Below are 22,474 nucleotides of genomic sequence, written 5' to 3' on the forward strand. Positions count from 1 at the left end.
TACGCACATTCCAAGCGCTGTCTATCGATGGCCTCATTGCACTTGGAGGAACTGCGGAACCCAAGTGATTTAAATCGGGGGTCCAGAAGTATTGCTAGGGTCAGCACACTTAATGACTCCAGATTGGAAGCAATGCTTTAGGTGTTCATGCAAGGTGTATGGCTGCCTGTGTGTGCAAGGTTGAATGCTCTAGTGCAGGGGTGGCCAACCTGCGGCTCGCGAGCCACATGCGACTCTTTGCCTGGTTTCATGCGTCTGTTTTGCGTTCATATCAACATTTGTGTGTGTGTGTGAGGGGGGGGGGGGGGGGGGGTTGTGCGTGTTCGCTTCGCTTGAGTTCAATATGATATTTTCGTCAAACGCGCATGCGCATGAGGTGAAATTTCGCAACGGAGGAGGGGCAAACCCATTCGAGGAAACAATTAGTGTCAATTTCGCTCTCAAAATGGCAGGGAAAAAATGCACAGCTAAACAAAAATATGAAGATGAACACAGGACGTTTTTAACAGAGTGGGAAAGTTTATATTTTTTGTTAAACGCAATGGCAAGCCATTCTGCCTGATATGTCAGACGTCATTAGCACATTTCAAAGCTTCAAATCTTCAGCGCCACTTCAGCTAACTTCATGCTAATATCGATAAGGACTTTCCAAAAGGGACTGAATTTCGCAAGAGCAAGTTGGACACTTTGAAAGGTGAGGCAGAAACACAGGTACAGTTTTTCCCAAAAATTACGAAGCACTCAGAGACTGTCACGCTTGCATCGTATCAACATTGCACGGAATAAAAAGCCATACAATGAAGGGGAGTTCGTTAAAAAAGGCCTCAGTGACGTTAAAATCTAGTCTGAAAATGACAAACTTAAACAAATGGTATCAGACATCCAACTGTCCCGCCACTCTGTTGAACACAGAATATCGGACATGAACAGGAATGCCAGAAGTCGCATAAAGCAACATGCATAGTAAGTGAAAAACGCTATTGTAAATTATTGTTTTTGTTTGTGGACTTTGTTGAGCTGAGAGTTTGTGTGTGTGAAGCAGTGCACAATGTTCATTGTTGAAAATGACTGGCCTGTGTGAATTTCTGTCATTATCATGTTGATGTGTGACATGATAATTTGGCTGAGCAGAGGTGTGTGTGTGTTAGAGGAAGGGATGGGGTGATGTTCATGTGTAAGATGTGGCTCTTTCTACACAGTAAAAAATGTGGCATTTAGTCTCTGACTGGTTGGCCGCACCTGCTCTAGTGCAAGATATAGCATTTTCATCATCGGGATGACCTTTGACCCTGACACGCCTCTCTTCAGACAACTCCACTGTCGCTTGATGGAAAGGAGCAATCACAAGAAGTGTTTTTCCTATGATGGTGAACTCATCAGCTGTAAGTGGAGTCAAATTGTTTTTTAGAGAGGCTAGAGATACCTGTTAGAGTTGTGCTCACTCTAACTTATTTTGCAAGAACCACACGGGAGACAAGCAAGTCCTTTTAGACACCTGCAGGTAGAGAGTCCATTCGTTGCCGTGCTTACAGCGATGATTGAATGAAGTCTGACTCCCCCTCCTGCAGGAGCATATTTATTAAGAAAATCAGAGTGGGGGTAAGAGTGGACTGGATAGAGAAAGCCTTTGTCCTCTAGTCAAAACATATCAGGGGGTGTTTCACGACGTTGTGTAGGATGGGACAAGCTAGGTTATTTATTACCGGTTACATTCCACTATAAGCATAAAACTAATATAACCAGGTTATTTATTATAGGTTGCATTCCAACATATTCATACGATAAGGATAATCTGGAAAACCCTGACATCTCCCTCGTGTTTTATCATATGATTATGCCACCCCAAACAACAAAGACAAGCAAGAAAATATAACGAAGAAAGAAGAATAGTAATAATAATAATAATAAAAACAACAAACAATGATAGCAATAATTTTCCAGTGAAAATGAGGTTTTCCCCTAATACCCCAGATCAGTCTTATTGTGTAAGTGAAAAACCTGCCGGCCAAACATTTTTAGCAGGAAAAGTCTCACACGGTCCCTCTGCCTTAGGCGACTAGAATGCTATCAATAAAAAAAATAAGAAGAAAAACACAGAAACAGTACATCATTGTAGCCATCACTTGCGAAGCATTTTCGATGGTCAAATCATCAAGTTTCTCTAAAACATGCCCAGCAGAACAGCATCTACGCAATCCATGTTTCATTAACGTTATCACATCTGTCATCTCTAAGAAGTTGTATATGTACTTGGGCTACGGTAGAAGACACAACCCTCGTCACAGCAGACTTCAAACATGGGATAACACAGGTCGTAAACAAGCACACCACCAGCACAACAAGCACAGGAGACAGCAATTTCAACAGCAGTTACCACCAATTGCCAGAGAACAGCCATGAAAAGAAATCCCATTGATGTGGGACTTTGTCATTTGACATGGCCTGCTGTAAGTTCTTCAGAGAACTCATGGTGTCGTTGATGTGGGTGTCATTTTATCCTGGTATGTGCAACAGGAAGTCCCAATGATATGGCACACACCACCTTGAGCTGCCGTCAACAAGTCCAGAACCGTCCTGTTTTGCAAGACCATCAGCCTAATAGCCTGAATCTCTCTATTTTGTCCATCGTCAACTTGCAGTGAGAGATTCACAAAGGATTGAAAATGATAGTTCAGTGTCTCGATGAAGAGTGATTGTTTCCCAACCCCAATCTGAGGAAAGAGCGCAAGAACAACTTTGTCTCCGACGGACCATACTTTATGGTCGTCTGGAACATTCACACCCCAGACAGGGTCATGAGGGTCAAAGGTTGCAACCGCCCTGCGTCGACGTCCAGAAGAGTTGTGTGCTTCTGTCAGCTGATGATGTCGTACTCTGTAGGTGTGGTCCGTCACCCACACTGGTGCACACACTCCTGTCCAGTTGGCGGGCAGCATCGGATAAACATTGTGACCACAAAGCCACCAGCCATTCTGTATGAAGTATGTTCCGTTCGATGGTGCAGCCATGTTGGTCGGAGAGCCCTCACCCCCTGAAATGGCTCTCCGATCTTGACACTCATCGGTGATGTCCAAAGCTCCCATCCAGTTTCCTCCTGGAGAGCAGTCATCGTTAATGCATTTGTGGGTCTTGTTACCTTGGATGTAACGTGTAATTCACTCCAGCTGGTCTCTTTGTGTAGGCCACTTGCGGTATTGTTCGTCCATTAACAGTCACATTGAGATTTGTCCAGAATAGCTGATCACAGGCACCGTCTGCAAGTCCAGGGTGGGAAGGGTCGGCATCCCTGACTGTGACAGCACGGTGTTGATATCCAACGCCTCCCATGGATGCCATACATTTTGCTTCAGTGACATTCATTGCTCTGGCCTCCAAGTGAACTTGCGTAGAGGAAGGGGGGAGTTTCGAACACACATAACACCCCTCCTGTGTGTGAGCTCTCACAGTGAACTTCACATACCGGTACCAAGTGTTGGTTTCGTATGGGTTTCTGGGGTCCCATGACCAGTCTTCAATGTTCTCATCGTGTGACCATCGTTTTCCACGGTCAACATTGTCACTTTGTCCATAGCCCATAGCACGCTCCAACCACAACGCAGCAGAGGATCCATCTGGCATATGGAGCCCCGTTGCTACTAGGATGGCAGAGACACCGGGACATCAGACTGTTTGTCGGAGATTTTAGCCGGAGCGGCGGTGCTATACAAGCTAGCGCGACGGCGGCGACGCGCAAAACGAGCCGGAGCCCTCGTAAAGCTGAGGCAGAGAGGGTTCTGTTCTGCCCTACCGTCAATTCATCTGGCGAATGTCCGCTCCCTGGCGAACAAGATGGACGAACTGCTGCTCCTCACTTTAAGGAACACGGACTTCAGCAGATCCGCCGCGCTGTGTTTTGTTGAAACGTGGCTTAGCGAACGAACCCCCCACCATGCCATGGAGTTAGCTGGGTTTCGGCTAACGTGTGTAGATCGCAGATCGTTTCTCCTAGAAACACTTTTCATAAACTGCCGGCCGTTCTATTCACCACGGGAGTTCTCCTCGATCGTCATGGCGGCTGTTGACATTCCACCACACGCACGTGTGAGTGAAGCCACGCAGATGCTGGCTGACCAGGTGACAGACATGGATAAACTTCTACCAAATTCACTAATCATTGTTCTGGGTGATCTTAACAGGGCGAACCTTGCACACGAACTCCCCAGATACAGACAGCACATAACGTGTCCCACCAGAGGGGCACAGACACTGGACCACTGCTACACCGTGATTAAGGATGCATACCACTCTGTGGCTCGTGCAGCTTTAGGACTCTCGGACCACTGTCTAGTTCATTTGATCCCGGCCTACAGACAGAAACTAAAAACTTCTAAGCCTGTGGTGAGGAATGTGAGGAAGTGGACAGTGGAGTGAAGGCAGATCCTCCAAGCCTGCTTTGACTGCACCAATTGGAGAGTTTTTGAAGCTGCAACTTCAGACCTGTATGAACTCACTGACAGTCACATCATACATCAGTTTTTGTGAGGATCTGTGTGTGCAGACTAAGACCTTCTGCACGTACAACAACGACAAACCTTGGTTTACACCGAACCTCAGGAGGCTGCGCAAAGTCAAGGAGGAGGCCTACAGGAGCGGTGACCGGGACCTGTTCAAGCTGACCAGAAACGCACTGAACCGAGAGGTCAGGAAAGCCAGGATGTGTTACGGGGAGAGCCTGAAGAGACACCTCTCTGCCAATCCTGATCCCTCAACAGTGTGGAAAGGTCTGCAGAGCATCACGGGCTTCAAGAAACGAACCCCCCGTCCTGTGGAGAGCCCAAGGCTTGCTAACCAGCTAAACAGGTTCTACTGCAGGTTTGATCGGTTCTCCCACACAACGGGATCTCCTGCAGCACAATCTACATACTCACCTCCCCCCACAACTGCTCTGTCCACACCTCCATCACCGTGGTCACCGACTCTCTCTCTTGCAGAGGCCGCGCCCGCACTCCAGATCCGCGAGGAGGAAGTGCGCCAGATGTTCCGGAGACAAAAGATCAGGAAGGCACCGGGCCCAGACAGCGTGTCACCTTCCTGCTTGAAAGTCTGCGCTGAGCAGCTGGCGCCCACCTTTGCACGGATCTTCAATCGTTCCCTGGAGCTGTGTGAGGTGCCCTCGTGCTTCAAGAGCTCCACCATCGTTCCAGTGGCCAAGAAGCCCGCCATCACAGGTCTGAATGACTATAGACCTGTTGCACTGACATCTGTGGTCATGAAATCTTTCGAGAGGTTAGTGCTGAACGAAGGATGTCACGGGCCCCCTGCTTGACCCCCTCCAGTTTGCCTACCGGGCAAACAGGTCGGTGGATGATGCGGTCAACATGGGACTGCACTACATCCTGCAACACCTGGACACCCCAGGAACGTACGCCAGGATCCTATTTGTGGACTTCAGCTCGGCGTTCAACACCATCGCTCCTGACATCCTCCAACAGAAGCTCATCCAGCTCGCGGTGCCTGTCTCCACCTGTCAGTGGATCACCAGCTTCCTGACCAACAGGAGACAGCATGTGAGGCTGGGCAGCATCACATCTGACACCCGGACCACCAATACTGGAGCCCCTCAGGGGTAAGTCCTCTCCCCACTGCTCTTCTCCCTCTACACCAATGATTTCTTTGCAGGTGACTCTCCTGTGAAGCTCCTGAAGTATGCAGACGACACCACTCTCATCGGACTGATCCAGAATGGTGATGAGACTGCGTACAGACAGGAGGTGGAGCGGCTGGTCCACTGGTGCAGCCAAAACCACCTGGAGCTGAACCCGCTCAAGACCGTGGAGATGACAGTGGACTTCAGGCGAGGCCCTTAACCACTTTCACCCCTCACTATCCGCAGTAATACTATTCTCTCAACAGACACCTTCAAGTTCCTGGGAACCACAATCTCTCGGGACCTGAAATGGACCGGCCACATAGACTCTGTCTGGAAGAAGGCCCAGCAGAGGCTGTACTTCCTGAGACAGCTCAAGAAGTTCAACCTGCCGCGGGAGCTGCTGAAGACCTTCTACACTGCCATCATCCAGTCTGTCCTCTGCACCTCCATCACTGTCTGGTTTGGATCGGCCTCCAAACAAGACAAGCACAGACTGCAACGGACAATAAGGACTGCAGAAAAGATAATTGGAATCAACCTCCCATCTAACCAAGACTTAACCTGGTGATCCTGAAAGGGGGATCCTTCCATCTGTGGTCTCTTCTCAAGGTTTCTCATTTTCCCCTGGCAGGGGTTTTTTGAGTTTTTCCTTGCCCTTTTGGGAGCTTATGATCAGGGGATGCTTTGAGAATAATTGTCAATTTTGGCTATGTGAAGCCCTTTGAGACTGTCTGTGATTTAGGGCTATACAAATAAACTTGACTTGACTTGACTTGACTTGTACCTGTCCAGGACCAGGAAACATGCAAGTAACATCTCTACAGACCCTTCTCACCCAGGTTGCAGTCTGTTTGAACTACTCCCCTCCGGACGGCGTTATAGAGCTCTGTACACTAAAACCAGCAGACACAGAGACAGCTTCTTCCCCCAGGCTGTTGCTCTGATGAACTCACACCACTTAGAGTCTCAGAGTCATTACTGTGCAATAACATCCTGCTCTCCACACCTTTTTTGAATTGTCTACACTGTTTGTACTGTGTCCTCTCTGCATCCATTGCAGCCTGGTCATCCTAGAAGAGGGACCCTCCCATCTGTGGTCTCTTCTCAAGGTTTCTCATTTCCCCTAGCTGGAGTTTTGAGTTTTTCCTTGCCCTCTTGGGAGTTTAAGATCAGGGGATGTTTGAGAATATCTTACATTTTTCACATGTCCTGAGTGTTGTTGTTAGTCACCTAAATGTTGAACAGAGGCTGTGATTTACCGAAGTCAAATTCCTTGTTTGGCACGCTCAAACATTGCGAATAAAAAAACTCATAAAAAACTCTTGAATCTTGAATCCCCTCGGCTAGCAGAGTGGGGATCGATGGATTCTTCACCAACATTGAAACGCCCCACCCTAAACGATGAGGCCCCTTTGTAGTCAGTCTTCCCCACCACTCTGAATTAGGGGTCCAGCACTCTCTGCAACTTGCAGTGGCTGAGGTGAATCCAGCTGGGCCGTTGAGAAATCTTTACTGCGGTGAGGGTAGTCAACAAGACTTGGAATGGTCCCTCCCACCGTGGGCTGGCCCAGTTCTTTCTTTTGATGACCTTGATGTAGACCCAGTCTCCTGGATTGATGGGGTTGTCGACCTGTGAGGAGGAAAGATCAGGTGGCAGTAAATTTGCATTTGACACATCTTTCAGTTTGAGCGTCCTGATTAGATAATCTGCCAAGGACTGTTCTTCATCTGCTTTTTGCAAATCTGCAGGGAACACGGGTAGTCTATATGGTCTCCCAACGATGATTTCATAAGGTGTTAGTCCTTCTTAAGTGGGAGTAATTCTCATATAGAGCTTCACTAAGTCTAGGCACTCTGGCCAAGGTCTGCCTGTTGTTTCCATGCATTTCTTCAACCTGCTTTTGATGGAGTTTGCTCGTTCAACCAGGCCAGCGCTCGAAGGATGCCAAGCACAGTGGTTTTTTAACGTTATCCCAAGGTGTACAGCCATTTCCTGTACAACTTGGTTCACAAAGTGTGGACCATTGTCACTTTAAATAGTTTGGGGGATGCCATGGGTCGGTATGATGGCTTTGCAAATGGCTTTTGCCACTGTTAAGGCATCTGCGCGTTTAAATTGAACTATTTCCACCCATTTGGAAAGTGCATCAATCATCACTAGGCAGTATTTGTGAGGTCCACTTTGTGTGAGTTCAATAAAATCCATATGCATGATTTGAAATGGATAAGACGGTTTTGGAAATGAGCCTCTCTTAGGTCTCATGTTTCTTTGTGGATTATGTTTCACACAAACAGGACATGCTTTACAAACATTTTTTAAGTAAGCATTTAAACCAAAGGTAGTGAATTGTTGATGTATGATGGACTTCATCCCTCCTGTCGACACATGGCAAGGCCCATGTGTCGCAAGCGCTGCTGCCTTAAAAAGTGATTTTGGTAAAACAGGTTTGTCATCGATGCGGTGGATATTATCTGTATCCACTATTGCACCTTTGGTCGTCCACATTCGTTTTTCCACCATTGGAGCATTGCCCTGCATATCTGTCAGTATAGTTTTATCTATGATTTGTGTGTCCTCTGAATCCATTAAAAAAAATGCATGGCCATGTCTCCCTGCTGCTGCTTCTTTCGCAATTCGGTCTGCTAATCTGTTTCCATTTGAGACTTCATCTCTGCCAGTGGTGTGAGCAGCACATTTACACACAGCTAGTTTAGCAGGTAAAAGAATGGCCTGCAACAAGTCTTTTAACAAGGAGGCATGGGTAACCGGCTTACCGGTTGATGTTGTCATCCCTCTGCGCTCCCATTGTTTGGCAAAATAGAACAGAGTAGAAAACGCATACTGACTGTCTGTGTATACAGTGACTTCCTTATCTTCCGCTAATTGACAAGCTCTTGTTAGTGCAATTAGCTCAGCAGCCTGTGCTGACCTGTTGTATGGAAGCTTCTCTGCTTCAACAATCTGGTTTGGCAATTTCACAATTGCATAACCACTTTAATTGTTTCCTTTAGGATCCTTTGAACATGATCCATCCACAAACCACTTCTCCACTTTGTCAAGTGGCGTGTTACTTAAATCTTCTCTGGGCAGCTGTAGATGTTTTGTAGCATCCAAACAGTTATGTGGGGTTCCATCCCCTGGCAACGGGATCAACGTTGCTGGGTTAAGGATTGTGCATCTCTTTATCACGATGTGTGGTTGTGACAGAAGTATAGCAGTGTAGGACAGGTGTCTGGCTGGTGACAAAAAGTTCATTTTGCTTTGCATCAGCAACACATCTACAGCATGTGGAACTAGTAGCTCCATTTTGTGAAAGCGCACCACATCTGCAGATTCAACGTGCTAACTGAATATCTGAATAAAAGAAAAGGATCAGCAGACAAAAAACAAGTGAGGCAGAATATTGAGTTTTCTTGCGAGGAGTGAGATACAGATTTCTTTCTACAATCTGACTACACTAAAAATCTGTTTACACTCCTCGCTCTTTTTATTTGGAATGCCCTACCCACAGTGTGAGACGATTAGCCCCTGAGGGTAAGGGGGAAAAAAGATTGGGGGCTTCGTCTCGTAAGAAAAGAAACAAAAAGTAATGCACAAAGTGTTGCGTGCAGATATGGCTATATCAGCAAAACAGTTTAAACAATATTCGAGAGATAAAAAGAGAAAGTGACGTTCTTTAAGGAAGATCAGAAGGTTCATGACGCATCATTTGACGTGTTCTTTTCACGATCTGTTCTGGTGGACGCTGAGATGTCAGCGGTATCTTGTTTGACACAACCGTCATCTCGCCCCTGACCCAGCCGTAATCCTTCTGTTCTGTTGCACAAGATGAGAATAAGCAAGGCAAAGCAGCATGCATACTGAGCAGTAACATTATGAATAAGTACTCATTAGAGAACGCATGTACATATACAATTTTTCTAACAATTCCCCCCTGTTTATCGTAAGTCCTCGGGGACTAACTTATCACCCATATGGCCACTTCAAAAGATTTTCAGCCAAGGGATCACATTTCGCAAGAACTAACTTACACTTGGGAGGAAATTGAGTCTTAATCGTCAAAGCCAGAGTCAGGAAACAAATCGGACAGGTTTACCACAATAGATTCGCTGACAGAGTCGTCACTAGAGAAAGAACTCCCGTCGATCGAAAGGTCATCCCTTTGGAGCAACGGAAAAGTCTCAGCTGGTGGAGAGATAGCAGTTGTAATTAGCCTATTAATTAAGGATCGGAGACAAGGAATGCAACAACATCCACAGAGGGTCAAAATGGCAGAGAAAACGGCAATGGAGACCAGGACCGAGGAAACCAGGGTGCGGTACTTTCCGAACACGTTCAACCAGTCGGTTTCGTGTTCACCCCACTGTGTTCCTTCATCCTCCCATTCAAGGTCCGCAGACCCTCAAGGGCCCGGGACAGGCTTCCGTCGGCTGCAGTATTATTTGGAATAAATGTGCAACATTGCTCACCAAATATGGCGCAGACACCGCCCTCTTTTGAGAGTAGCATGTCAAGGGCCATTCGATTCTGGAAAGCCATGAGGGAAGTAGCGGCCAGTTGGGAGTGGACCGCCTTGAAACCCGCCTCGGTCCAGGTTCCAAGCCTCTGCACGTTGTAATGGATGTAGTTAATCCTGTCAACATTTTTGTTAAGAGTACACCACCAACACAGGGTGGATTCAAAACCAGCTGCTATCTGATTCACCAGCTTATACTCATCCGGTACTCCTCTAGGAACACCAATGGCGTCTATGTAAGTTGGATTAGCTGCGCCCTGCCATTCGGCGTTTCACTTCGTTCTCGGCCAGTATTCAGGCACTACGGACTTAGCAAAAGATGTTAGATCATAAGAGGACATTGGTATCAAATGAACAGGAAATAATAGGGTTACCAAAGCGCAAATTCCAGAGCTGTTTAAAGGCAACCTATCATAAAGTTTGTTACTATTACACCAAAACCAAATATCACTACGAGCAATGGGCAAAAAATGGGCAGTGACATTGGTCATGGACCCACACCATGGAGTAGGTAGGGCGCCGAGCTTCTCACCGGTACCAGGTAATCTAATGCATGTAAAATTACCCTTAGCTACATCGGACGAAAAAAGGGGTTTATATTTTGTCATAGAGGCAACAGGGTAAACCTTATCCCATTTAAAACAATCATGAGTGGGTGAAATGGATGAGTTTAACATTAAAACAACAGCACACTTAGGAACTATATTTGCAGGTATGATTTTCAAAAGAGGTCTTGGACCCATACATGCAATGCAACTAGTGTTAGCCATCTTTGCGGCTTGCTCAGCCATAAGAAGCCAGTTGTTGGTTTGACCGCTTATCCCTGTGGAGGCTACAAAATAGCTGTCTACATCAGTGAGGAGCATACTTGTGGTTTTTGCTCCTGCTGACAGGGTGTAATTATTTGTAACGGGACGGTCTGCGATCGACATTGTTTTGTTAATGCAAATAGCAATAGGAAAGTGAGGATCAATTCCAGAGGACCAAGCTCACAGTTGAAAACCCCAACAAGAAGTGTTAAACAAGGTGGCATTTGGAGGACGAATTTGACCATCAGGGAGTGTAAGAGTCAAAAGGAGGCTTGTGCCCTGATTCTTCAAAGTTACTCGTTTAGCAAAGAACACAGCCTCTTCACTGGAACCAGAGGGCCAAAAATCTTGCGTTTGTGTGGTGACAAGTGTTAGAGTTGTGCACACTCCAACTTATTTTGCAAGAACCAAACAGGAGACAAGTAAGTCCTCTTAAGCACCTGCAGGTGGAGAGTCCATTCGTCGCTGTCTGAACAGCGATGATCGAATGAAGTCTGACTCAGGCCTCTTGCAGGAGCATTTTTATTGAGAGAAACAGAGTGGGGGTTGAGAGTGGGCGTGAGAGCAAACAGGATGGGGCCGAAAGCACAGCAGGGGGTCTTTCACGATGTTGTGTAAACAAAACAACTTTGATTGCTTCCTCTGCAGCTAGTCAATCAGGACAAAAGATCTTAGCACTTTGTTCTACTACTTTTGTTAAGACAGGACAGGCGAGGGTAATTATTACAGGTTACTGGATACAACTGCAACTGGATACTGGACTTCCTCTGTCAGAGGCCTCAGGTGGTGCGTGTTGGCGACAAATTCTCCGCCAGCATCACGCTGAGCACGGGAGCCCCCCAGGGCTGCGTGCTCACTCCATTGCTCTTCACCCTGCTGACGCATGACTGCACTGCGACCTACAGCGACAACCGCATAGTGAAGTTTGCTGACGACACGACTCTGGTGGGTCTCATCACGAAGGGCGACGAGACTCGGTACAGGTCGGAAGTTGACCTTCTGACCACGTGGTGCAGGGACAACAACCTCCTGCTGAACGTCAATAAGACCAAGGAAATGATTGTTGACTTCCGGAAGGGTCACACAACACACCTGCCGCTGATCATCGACGGTGCTGTGGTGGAGAGGGTGAGCTGCACCAAGTTCCTGGGGGTGCACATCAGTGAGGACCTCTCCTGGTCCGCAAACACCTCGTCACTGGCAAAGAAAGCTCAGCGCCGCTTGTACTTCCTGCGGAAGCTCAGGCGTGCATGTGCTCCTCAGGCAGTCCTGTCTACATTTTACCGTGGCACCATTGAGAGCGTCCTCACCAGTTGCATCGCTGTCTGGGGTGGTAACTGCACTGAACAGAACTTGAAGGCCCTGCAGCGCATAGTGAATACGGCTGGTAAGATTATTGGTGCTTCGCTACCCTCCCTGAAGGACATTTACACCTCCCATGTCGCCCGCAAGGCAACCTCGATTGCCAGAGATGTGAGTCACCCGGCTCACTCTTTGTTTGACCTTCTGCCCTCTGGGAAGAGGTACAGGAGCCTGCGCTCCCGCACCACCAGACTCGCCAACAGCTTCTTTCTCCAGGCTGTTAGGGCCCTGAACTCGCTACCCCCTTCTGCGTAGCGTGCGGCACTGTTGCGCTATTTTCGGGAATGTCTGCTGTACGCGCACTTGCTCCTTTTTTTTTCTGCTCCTCCTATTTCTTTATTTATTTATTTATTTATTTATTTATTGTTGTGTTATTTATTCATTATTTATTCAGCACGCTTTTGTTATACTTGTTTACTTGTTTGTCTGTTGTGAGCCATGTCTTGTCACCGTGGGATAGGGGGGAACGAAATTTCGGTTTCTTTGTGTGTCTTTGGCATGTGGAGAAATTGACAATAAAGCTGACTTTGACTTTTGACTTTGACTTTTACATTCCAACATAATCCTACGATAAAGATAACCTGGAAAACCCTAACATCTCCCTCCTGTTTTATCATATGATTATGTCACCCCAAACAACAAAGACAAGTAAGAAAAAAAACATATATATATGTATAATGAAGAAAGAACAATAGTAAAAATAAAAACAACAAACAATGATAGCAACACTTTCCAGTGAAGATGAGGCATTACCTCAACACCCCAGATCAAACTTATTGTGTAAGCGAAAAACCTGCTGGCCAGATGTCATTAGCAGGAAAATTCTTACACGGCCCCTTTGCCACAGGCGACCAGAATGCTATCAATAAAAAAATAAAAAGAAAAACACAGAAACAGTACATCATTGTATCCATCACTTGCGAAGCATTTTCGATGGTCAAATCATCAAGTTTCTGTAAAACATGCTCAACAGAACAGCATCTACGCAATCCACGTCTCATTATCATTATCACATCTGTCACGTCTAAGAAGTTGTATATGTGCTCGTGTTTTCGTCAGCTGATGATGTTCTAGTCTGTAGGTGAGGTCTGTCACACACACTCGTGTCCAGTTGGCAGGCAGCATCGGACAACTCTTGTGACCACAAAACCACGATCCGTTCTGAACAGGCACGTGCACTCATAGGATGCAGGTGAGGCAGTGCCTCTGAACTTCTGGATGAAGTAGGTCCCGTCCGATGGTGCAGCCATGTTGGTAGTAGAGCCCTTACACCTTGAAAACGGCTCTCTCATCCTGGCACACAGCGGTGATGTCAAAAGCTCCCATCCAGTTTCCTCTAGAGCATTCTCTATTCGGGCTCCAGAGCTTTGGAATGCCCTACCAATGGATATTAGAACTACTACCTCAGTAGAAACATTTAAGACACGTTTAAAGACACATTTCTATGAGATGGCCTTTAACTAACTTGTGATGGCCGATTTGGCCGGAGTTTGTTCTGTTCTCTCTGCCCACCTCCTCCCCGGCTGGGGAGGGGGTTAGGTGGCTCAAAAGCTGATAGCGGCTGGCTGGATTCTCGGGGACCAGTTCGGGATGGGGGAGCTGCGGCTTGGCCCCCTTGAGGACACTGCCAGGACAATCGAGGGCACCTCCGACATCCTTTTTTTTTTTTCATTGATTTTCATATTATGTATTACTTGTGCACTCTCTGCATCCATTTCAACCTGGTGATCCTGAAAGGGGGATCCTTCCATCTGTGGTCCCTTCTCAAGGTTTCTCATTTTCCCCTGGCAGGGTTTTTTTGAGTTTTTCCTTGCCCTTTTGGGAGCTTATGATCAGGGGATGCTTTGAGAATAATTGTCAATTTTGGCTATGTGAAGCCCTTTGAGACTGTCTGTGATTTAGGGCTATACAAATAAACTTGACTTGACTTGACCTCCTGGAGAGCAGTCGTCGTTAATGCATTTGTGGGTCCTGCAACCTTGGATGCAACATGCGTAGTCAGCAAGACTTGGAATGGTCCCTCCCGTCGTGGCTGGCCCAGTTCCTTCTTTTGATGACCTTGGTGTAGACCCAGTCTCCTGGATTGATGGGGTTGTCGACCTCTGAGGAGGAAAGATCAGGCGGCAGTAAATTTGTCTTTGACACAGTTTGAGCGTCCTGATCATATAATCTGCCAAGGACTGCTCTTCATCTGTTGTTTGCAACTCTCGTAGTCAATTGTAGTGCCCATTTAACTGGCAAATAGGAGTGTTTGCGGGAAGAGTTTGAACACCTCCTAATGATTCCCTTTAACCAAAAAGTATTTATGGTCCCATTTATTGCCTCCTGGTGTAAAAGAGATTGTCTTATCCATGCCTTCTTTCTCCTCACACGCTCGCACCCACACAGGGTGTGCGCGCACACACACACACACACACACACACACACACACACACACACACACACACACACACACACACACACACACACACACACACACGCACGCACGCACGCACGCACGCACGCACACACACACACACACACACACACACACACACACACACACACACTCACACACAGACAAAGGGATTCTAATCCATCTCTCATGTAGCTTCTCTTGATAGAATCTCCTATTGGTAACTGTATAGCAGACGTTTTAGCATATAATCCCATACTCTGCTCTCTCACTTCTACTTTTTCATGTCGGTGCAGTCGTAGGTGGCCCCTATTGCAGTCATTGTCTTGTTAACTGTCGCCTTGTGACTCCTATGCATGATTGTGTGAATGTCAAAAATTGAACGTACCTAACTTTCTGACCATCCAACCTCCACTGTGGTACAAAAAACCTTACTATTGTATTGAGTAGGTACATTGAGCAACCTAGCTTCCTCCTGACTGCCAAATGTCCTGTTCTAAAATGTATATAACTCGACCTCTACGTCTTAAGCTTGATGAGCCAAAATATCAGATCTTGCTCTTGTTTCCTACCGTTTTAGCCTATTTGTTTTATCCAAATCCGTTCAATCTCTGATTATAATGCTTTTCTCTGTAGCCCTACGTATTTTTCAATTTTTTATTTATTTATTTATCAAATCTCCTCAGTTCTGTCAAACTCAGTGCACAATGAACCTCCCTTCCACTTTGAACCAAGCTTCACCAAATTTGGTAACGCCGTAGCAAGGAGTGCGATTTGGTTGTCGGACACTCCAAGTCCATATCTTTTGTTGCACTTCACCCTCTCAAGTTGGTTTTCTTTTGTTGTTGCTTCAGAGCGACCCCATCCATCACTCTTGAATGAGTCCATTGTTCAAATGAGTCAATTTTCATCATTGTGAGTTCCTCCGCTTTTCCGTCCCCGAGGATGTTGTATTTCCTCCGGAGTGTACTTGTCCTCCTCCAAGCACAACAGCAGTCTTTTCTTGTCCTTCGCCAAAGGTCAAAGGTGCTTCAGAGCCAGGCACCATTTTGTGGTTGTTCACGGCTGCAGGCGAAGTTCTCGGATTGGGATTCAGGGACTCTGACACTGAGAATGACAGGCTGGGACATCAAACTTGTAAGACTATCTCCAAATGTAGCTGCTTCCATCAATTTGCTGGTAACGTTTGTTTACCAAACTTCAAATTCTTCTAATAACAGCGGTCTCGTTTTTATATCGTAAATCCTGCAACTCATCCTATTTTTGAGCTACATTTTATCTATAGTTCCAATTTAATCGGACAGTATGTTGTCTTCAGTATCATTATTGAAAATCAACTCATCGAGGTCTGCGTTCCACATCAAGCCCTGATCTGTATGTCTTGACCTCTCACATGTTATTGTCATGCTTGCTCAAAAATGTGACTTAGAGTATGGTGCTGTGAATTCTCAATCTCCCCAATGAAATTGGATCCCACCTCGTAGTTCTTATCTTTCTCATGTTCCTGTTAGCCTGCAATTGTCCAAATCAAAAATGTTTTCTTTTAACTGTCTTTCTTTTGAACCTCTAAATCTCTCGTGTTGCTAACCTATCTACACCAGAACAAAAAATTTACCACAGTATAACACCAAATGTATTCGAAAATTCATTGTCATAAAGTGTTGTATTATTACTATCTTCCACTATCTGTCCTACTCACTCCCTCCTTTTGAGGCTTGGCAACGCCCATGCCTCACACCTTGACAAACTTTTTGGGAGAATGCGTTCTTTACTACATACGATTCCATCATCATTTAATTTGACTTTCTTTCCAAAATGCTTCTCAATTTCTCAGTTCACACATCTTCTGCATGTGTTACTGGTTCTCCAGTTTTTTTTTACTCTAGTTAATTATCAATCCAAAAGCTACGTGTTTCTTTCTAACATTCAACCTGCTCAAAATCACTCTTTCATCAAAGTCGCACTACTAATTTTCCATAGTAGTCGCCAACAACTTGGTAATTTGGGGTACAGAGACGGAAAAGTTGGTTCGCTTTGGCGTGCTGCAATCTCCGTCTTTATAATTTGATCATTTTTCTCATCTTCATTCATCGCATTGTCAGCTTCGGCCTTCAAGCGAGCCCGCGCTGACACTGTCTCATCATCTTCCTGCCTGTGCAACAGAAAGTTCTTTTTTATCTTTTCTTCGTCTTCCTTATCTTTCAATTTTCCTCTCATCTGCCCACATTTTTTCAATTTCAAAGTCAAAGTCAGCTTTATTGTCAATTTCTCCACATGCCAAAGACACACAAAGAAACCGAAATTTCGTTCCCCCCTATCCCACGGTGACAAGACATGGCTCACAACAGACAAACAAGTGAACAAGTATAACAAGAGCGTGCTGAATAAATAATGAATAAATAACACAACAATAAATAAGAAATAAATAAATAAGAGGAGCAGAAAAAAAAGGAGCAAGTGCGCGTACAGCAGACATTCCCGAAAATAGCGCAACAGTGCCGCACGCTACGCAGAAGGGGGTAGCGAGTTCAGGGCCCTAACAGCCTGGAGAAATAAGCTGTTGGCGAGTCTGGTGGTGCGGGAGCGCAGGCTCCTGTACCTCTTCCCAGAGGGCAGAAGGTCAAACAAAGAGTGAGCCGGGTGACTCACATCTCTGGCAATCAAGGTTGCCTTGCGGGCGAGATGGGAGGTGTAAATGTCCTTCAGGGAGGGGAGCGAAGCACCAATAATCTTACCAGCCGTATTCACTATGCGCTGCAGGGCCTTCAAGTTCTGTTCAGTGCAGTTACCACCCCAGACAGCGATGCAACTGGTGAGGACGCTCTCAATGGTGCCACGGTAGAATGTAGACAGGACTGCCTGAGGAGCATATGCACGCCTGAGCTTCCGCAGGAAGTACAGGCGGCGCTGAGCTTTCTTTGCCAGTGACGAGGTGTTTGTGGACCAGGAGAGGTCCTCACTGATGTGCACCCCCAGGAACTTGGTGCAGATCACCCTCTCCACCACAGCACCGTCGATGATCAGTGGCAGGTGTGTTGTGTGACCCTTCCGGAAGTCAACAATGATTTCCTTGGTCTTATTGACGTTCAGCAGGAGGTTGTTGTCCCTGCACCACGTGGTCAGAAGGTCAACTTCCGACCTGTACCGAGTCTCGTCGCCCTTCGTGATGAGACCCACCAGAGTCGTGTCGTCAGCAAACTTCACTATGCGGTTGTCGCTGTAGGTTGCAGTGCAGTCATGCGTCAGCAGGGTGAAGAGCAATGGACTGAGCACGCAGCCCTGGGGGGCCCCCGTGCTCAGCGTGATGCTGGCGGAGATTTTGTCGCCAACACGCACCACCTGAGGCCTCTGACAGAGGAAGTCCAGTATCCAGTTGCAGAGGGAGGTACTGAGGCCCAGCTCGTCGAGTTTGCAGATGAGTCGCTGCGGCACAATGGTGTTGAAGGCAGAGCTGAAGTCCACAAACAGCAACCTCACATATGAGTCCTTTCCCTCCAGGTGGGTGAGGGCCGAGTGGAGGGCAGAGCAGATGGCATCCTCAGAGGACCGCTTGGCACGGTACGCAAACTGGAAAGGGTCAATGGTGGGGGGGATGTACCCTTGAACGAAATTGAGCATGCTATCGAGATTGATGCTCTGACCGCTTTCGTGAGTCTGCGTGATTCCCTTAACTTTCATGACCGTCTGAGCTGATCCTCGTGTTTTGTAAGCGTATGTTTTCGTCCCAGCTGAGACAAATACTAAAATGCTGTCATTCGAAAGCTCATCTGTAAAATCACCCAGATAATCCCCTAGAGGGAGAACACTTTCGCCCGGTTTCACCGTGTACACAAGGCTGTGTGTATCGGTGTAAAGGACCCGCCTCTGCAAAATTTCTAAATAGCTGTACATTTTTAGACATGCATAGGCTGTTCTGAAACACGCTGCAGCCACGTTTGATGTTTTTGAGGCGGGTATCTCATTGTTTATGTTGAAACATTGAAAGCTTTTCACTGATAAAATGGAAGAATTTCACATCGTACAGACCTGAAAACAGACGTTCAAAATAATCCTCAGATTTTGTCACAATTTTTGTGTTTGTCATGTTCTCACGCTGCGCGAGTTTCCCCCATAGATTGTTAAGACAGAGTTTTGACACTTGGCTTTTGCCCGGGTTTACAGCAATTTTGGAAGGGTCTAGTTGGATACCCTGATGAATGGTGTACTCTTCTATGTATCTTTCTCCATGAGCCTGGTTGACCACGTGAGCCGGATAACCTGAAGGGACCTGTATACCTATTAGAAATGTTTGCATGTAATCACGGAAAATTGTGTCGCTCGTTCTTGTGTAATGCCATACTTCGGTAATATCTGCAACCGTGTAGCCGAGATCAAGTGCCTTGACAAATTCAGGGGTTGTCCAAACACCTGTTAACAATCTTTGCTCATCATTATGTGTACACGCCGTCTGCTGGTTGTTACACTCAGCGCATGTACAACACAGTGTGAAGACGAGTTTACCTTTAGCTGTTTTGAAGGGTAAAACAGGAAAATACAAACCACGGGGTGGGTTGACTGTGGCGCTGATGAAACCGAAATACGACCTGGGGTCTTTAAAATCACCGTGGATAATCGTTGGATGACCGATAGGGTAGGTGCCTGTACTGTTAATGAAAGGGTATAATAACATCACATCAACATACAATACACGCTCGTTAGGCTCGGCCGTGTATCTTAAAACAAATGTGTTTGTTCGGCCCCCAAAAAGAGCTTGCCTCGGCTTGAGCGGTGTAGGGAATTTGGTTCCTTCACCTCTATGTTCAACTTTTTCATTTGCAAGCATTCATGCTCCCACATAATTACAAGGTGCACATCATGTTTAAGCTGTAGGTCCTGAATTTTCTTTTGGGTGTTATCAAACCTCTCCTGAAAAGGGCGTTTTGTTGTCGAACATATTTTAGAGAGGTCGTAGCATTCTGCGCAGCCTTGATGATAACAACCAAAATACTCAAACACTATTTTTACGCCCCCAATTTCAGAATAGCCGTCTACCGTGTAGTTACCTATCCTAACCTCGCCCCCGTTCAATGCATGTCTAATTTGGATATTTTGGCAGTGCATGATCCATTGCATGTACTGAATAGAGTCATGCGATTAAGCTTTGTACTGACGCATATAGTTGTCTGAAGGTGTAATGGCTAGTGTTTGTGGGGTTAGAAAATTTGTGTGAAAAACTTTCATGCACACAGAGGCTATTGTCACAACGTTGAACGGGTCTGTTCCGATGGCCTCAAAAAACTCACTCCTGAATTTCTCACACCCCTGCATTAACAGGTCAACGTCATTCTCGCAGTAGGCTATCGCCTATTTAGCAAAATCAAACACATTGCTAGCTTCTTTGGCATACCATTCGTCAAACTTGGCTCGTTGAGGGGGTGAAATTCGCTCAATATCGTAGTACGTAGGGTCAGGGTGACACCCTACGTAGTTTAGATGCTCTAAAGAGCTGAATTTGTGTGGGAAATAACCCTTTGATTTGTCTTCAAACCCCAGGGCCTTAGGCATCGCACTTAGAGGCATCGTCAGCAATGAGAGCGAGTCTATGAATTGTGTCTAAATCGACAAAAGACAGAATTTTACTCCCCTGCATCAGAATGTCAAGTTTGAGACCTAATTCAAGCATTCTCCTTATCAAGATGTATGAATCAAAACCTCTCGCATTATGTGCAACAAACGTAGTTTGTTTAAACCGTGGTCTTCAAAAAATTCTGAGAAATTCGTCAACACAATCTGTGCCAAACCACTGTTTCGTCAGTCTATTTGATTTGCAACAGATGAGAAAAGGTTTGTGTAGACCAGGCATGTCAAACATACGGCCCGCGGGCCGGATCCGGCCCGTTGGATCATTTAATCCGGCATAAATTCCTGAGTATGTCAAAAAAAGAAGCGAGTCTCTAGCTCATTTCTATCAAAAGTTATGATTTTTTAAAACAAATACAAACCAAGTGCTCCCTCCGGCCACGGGAGGGCAGTAAATGTGTAAAAGAGCTCACGTCCAGCGGCATTGACACGAGTTAGTACTAAAACTAAACCGTAAATCTTGCTTCAGAATTCACCACAAGTTGTCAGTCAACACACCCTTCCCAAAATGGCACTGTCAAGAAAAAGAAAAGTGGACACGGAGAGCAGAGTTTTCAAGGAAAAACGGACTGAGCATTATTTATTCACAGATGTGAATGCAAAACCAGTGTGCTTGATATGTAGTTAGCAAGTTGCAGTGTTCAAAGAGTTTAATATTCGGCACCACTATGAGACTCATCATAAAGACAAGTATGACCACTTGAAAAGACAAATAAGGAAAGACGAGATAAACAAATTTGTGGCTGGTCTGAAGAAACAGCAGTCTACTTTTACGCGCAGCCGCGATATCGCTGATGGGGCTGTAAGAGCCAGCTACATTATTGCTAACGAGCTGGTGCAGGCATCCAAGCCATTTTCTGATGGGGAGTTTTTGAAAACATGCATGTTGAAGGCTGCGGAAGTCGTGTGCCCTGAAAAGCGACCTGCCTTTGCCAATATTAGTCTGACGAGGAACACTGTCGTAGATCGGGTGACAGAACTCTCAAGTGACTTGACGCGCCAAATGGAAGAGAAAATCAAGTCATTTATCGCATTTTCAATTGCAAAAGATGAGAGTACTGATGTTCCAGATATTGCTCAACTGGCCATATTTATTAGAGGTGTTGATGAAACTTTGACCATTATCGAGGAGCTGCTTGAATTGGTACCCATGAATGACACCACAACAGCAGACGGGAGAAAGGCAGGCGTTGCTACAAAATTCAGTGACAAAGTACAGACCGCAAATGGAGGACAAGACTTTTGGGCATTTCACTGTATTTTGCATCAGGAGGCGTTATGTTGCAAAACACTGAGAATGGACCATGTTATGAGTGTGGTTGTAAAAACTGTCAATTTCATCAGAGCGCGCGGTCTAAATCACCGTCAGTTTGACACATTTCTCTGTGATAATGACATTCATGCTGGTCTACCATACCACACCGACATGCGGTGGTTAAGGAGAGGTGCAGTGTTAGAAAAAATGTATATATATGTTATCATGCGTTCTCTAATGAGTACTTATTCATAATGTTACTGTTCAGTATGCTTGCTGCTTTGTCTTGCTTATTCTTATCTTGTACAACAGAACAGAAGGATTACGGCTGGGTCAGGGGCGAGATGACGGTTGTGTCAAACAAGATGCTGCTGACAGCTCAGCGTCCACCAGAACAGATCGTGAAAACAACACCTCAAACGATGCGTCATGAACCTTCTGATCTTCGTTAAAGAACGTCACTTTCTCTTTTTATCTCTCGGAATATCGCTTAAACTGTTTTGCTGATATAGCCATATCTGCACGCAACACTTTGTGCGTTACTTTTTGTTTCTTTTCTTACGAGACGAAGCCACAATCTCTCCCCCCCCCCCCCCCCCCCTTAAGGGCTAATCGTCTCACACTGTGGGTAGGGCATTCCAAATAAAAAGAGCGAGGAGTGTAAAACAGATTTTTAGTGTAGTCGGATTGCTGTAAGTCTGAATGCACTCCTCGCGAGAAAAGACTCAATATTCTGCCTCACTGGTTTTATCTGCTGATCCTTTTGCTGATTTTGAACCTAACATGCAGTACTCAAGCGCTTCTTTGAGCTACGAGGGGAAATTGGACAGTTTATGGAGAAGAAGGGACGCCCAGTAAAGGAACTTAAATGCGAGGAATGGGTGCAGG

General features: G+C 46.0%; 1 long non-coding RNA gene across 2 annotated transcripts; it reads left to right on the forward strand.

Moving 5' to 3' along the window:
- The first annotated feature begins 399 nt into the window (after positions 1–399).
- Positions 400–6,907, forward strand: LOC137840991 (uncharacterized). Of its 2 annotated transcripts, none has more exons than XR_011088259.1 (3): positions 400–4,839; positions 4,971–5,207; positions 5,316–6,907. It is a non-coding gene; the product is annotated as an uncharacterized lncRNA (long non-coding RNA). The 2 variants fall into 2 exon arrangements; XR_011088260.1 differs by lacking the exon at positions 5,316–6,907 and having other exon boundaries at positions 400–4,678; positions 4,752–4,839; positions 4,971–5,257.
- The last annotated feature ends 15,567 nt before the right edge of the window (positions 6,908–22,474 follow it).

The sequence above is a fragment of the Syngnathus scovelli genome, chromosome 15 (genome assembly GCF_024217435.2).
Source record: "Syngnathus scovelli strain Florida chromosome 15, RoL_Ssco_1.2, whole genome shotgun sequence".
In the NCBI taxonomy this organism is placed as follows: Eukaryota; Metazoa; Chordata; class Actinopteri; order Syngnathiformes; family Syngnathidae; genus Syngnathus; species Syngnathus scovelli.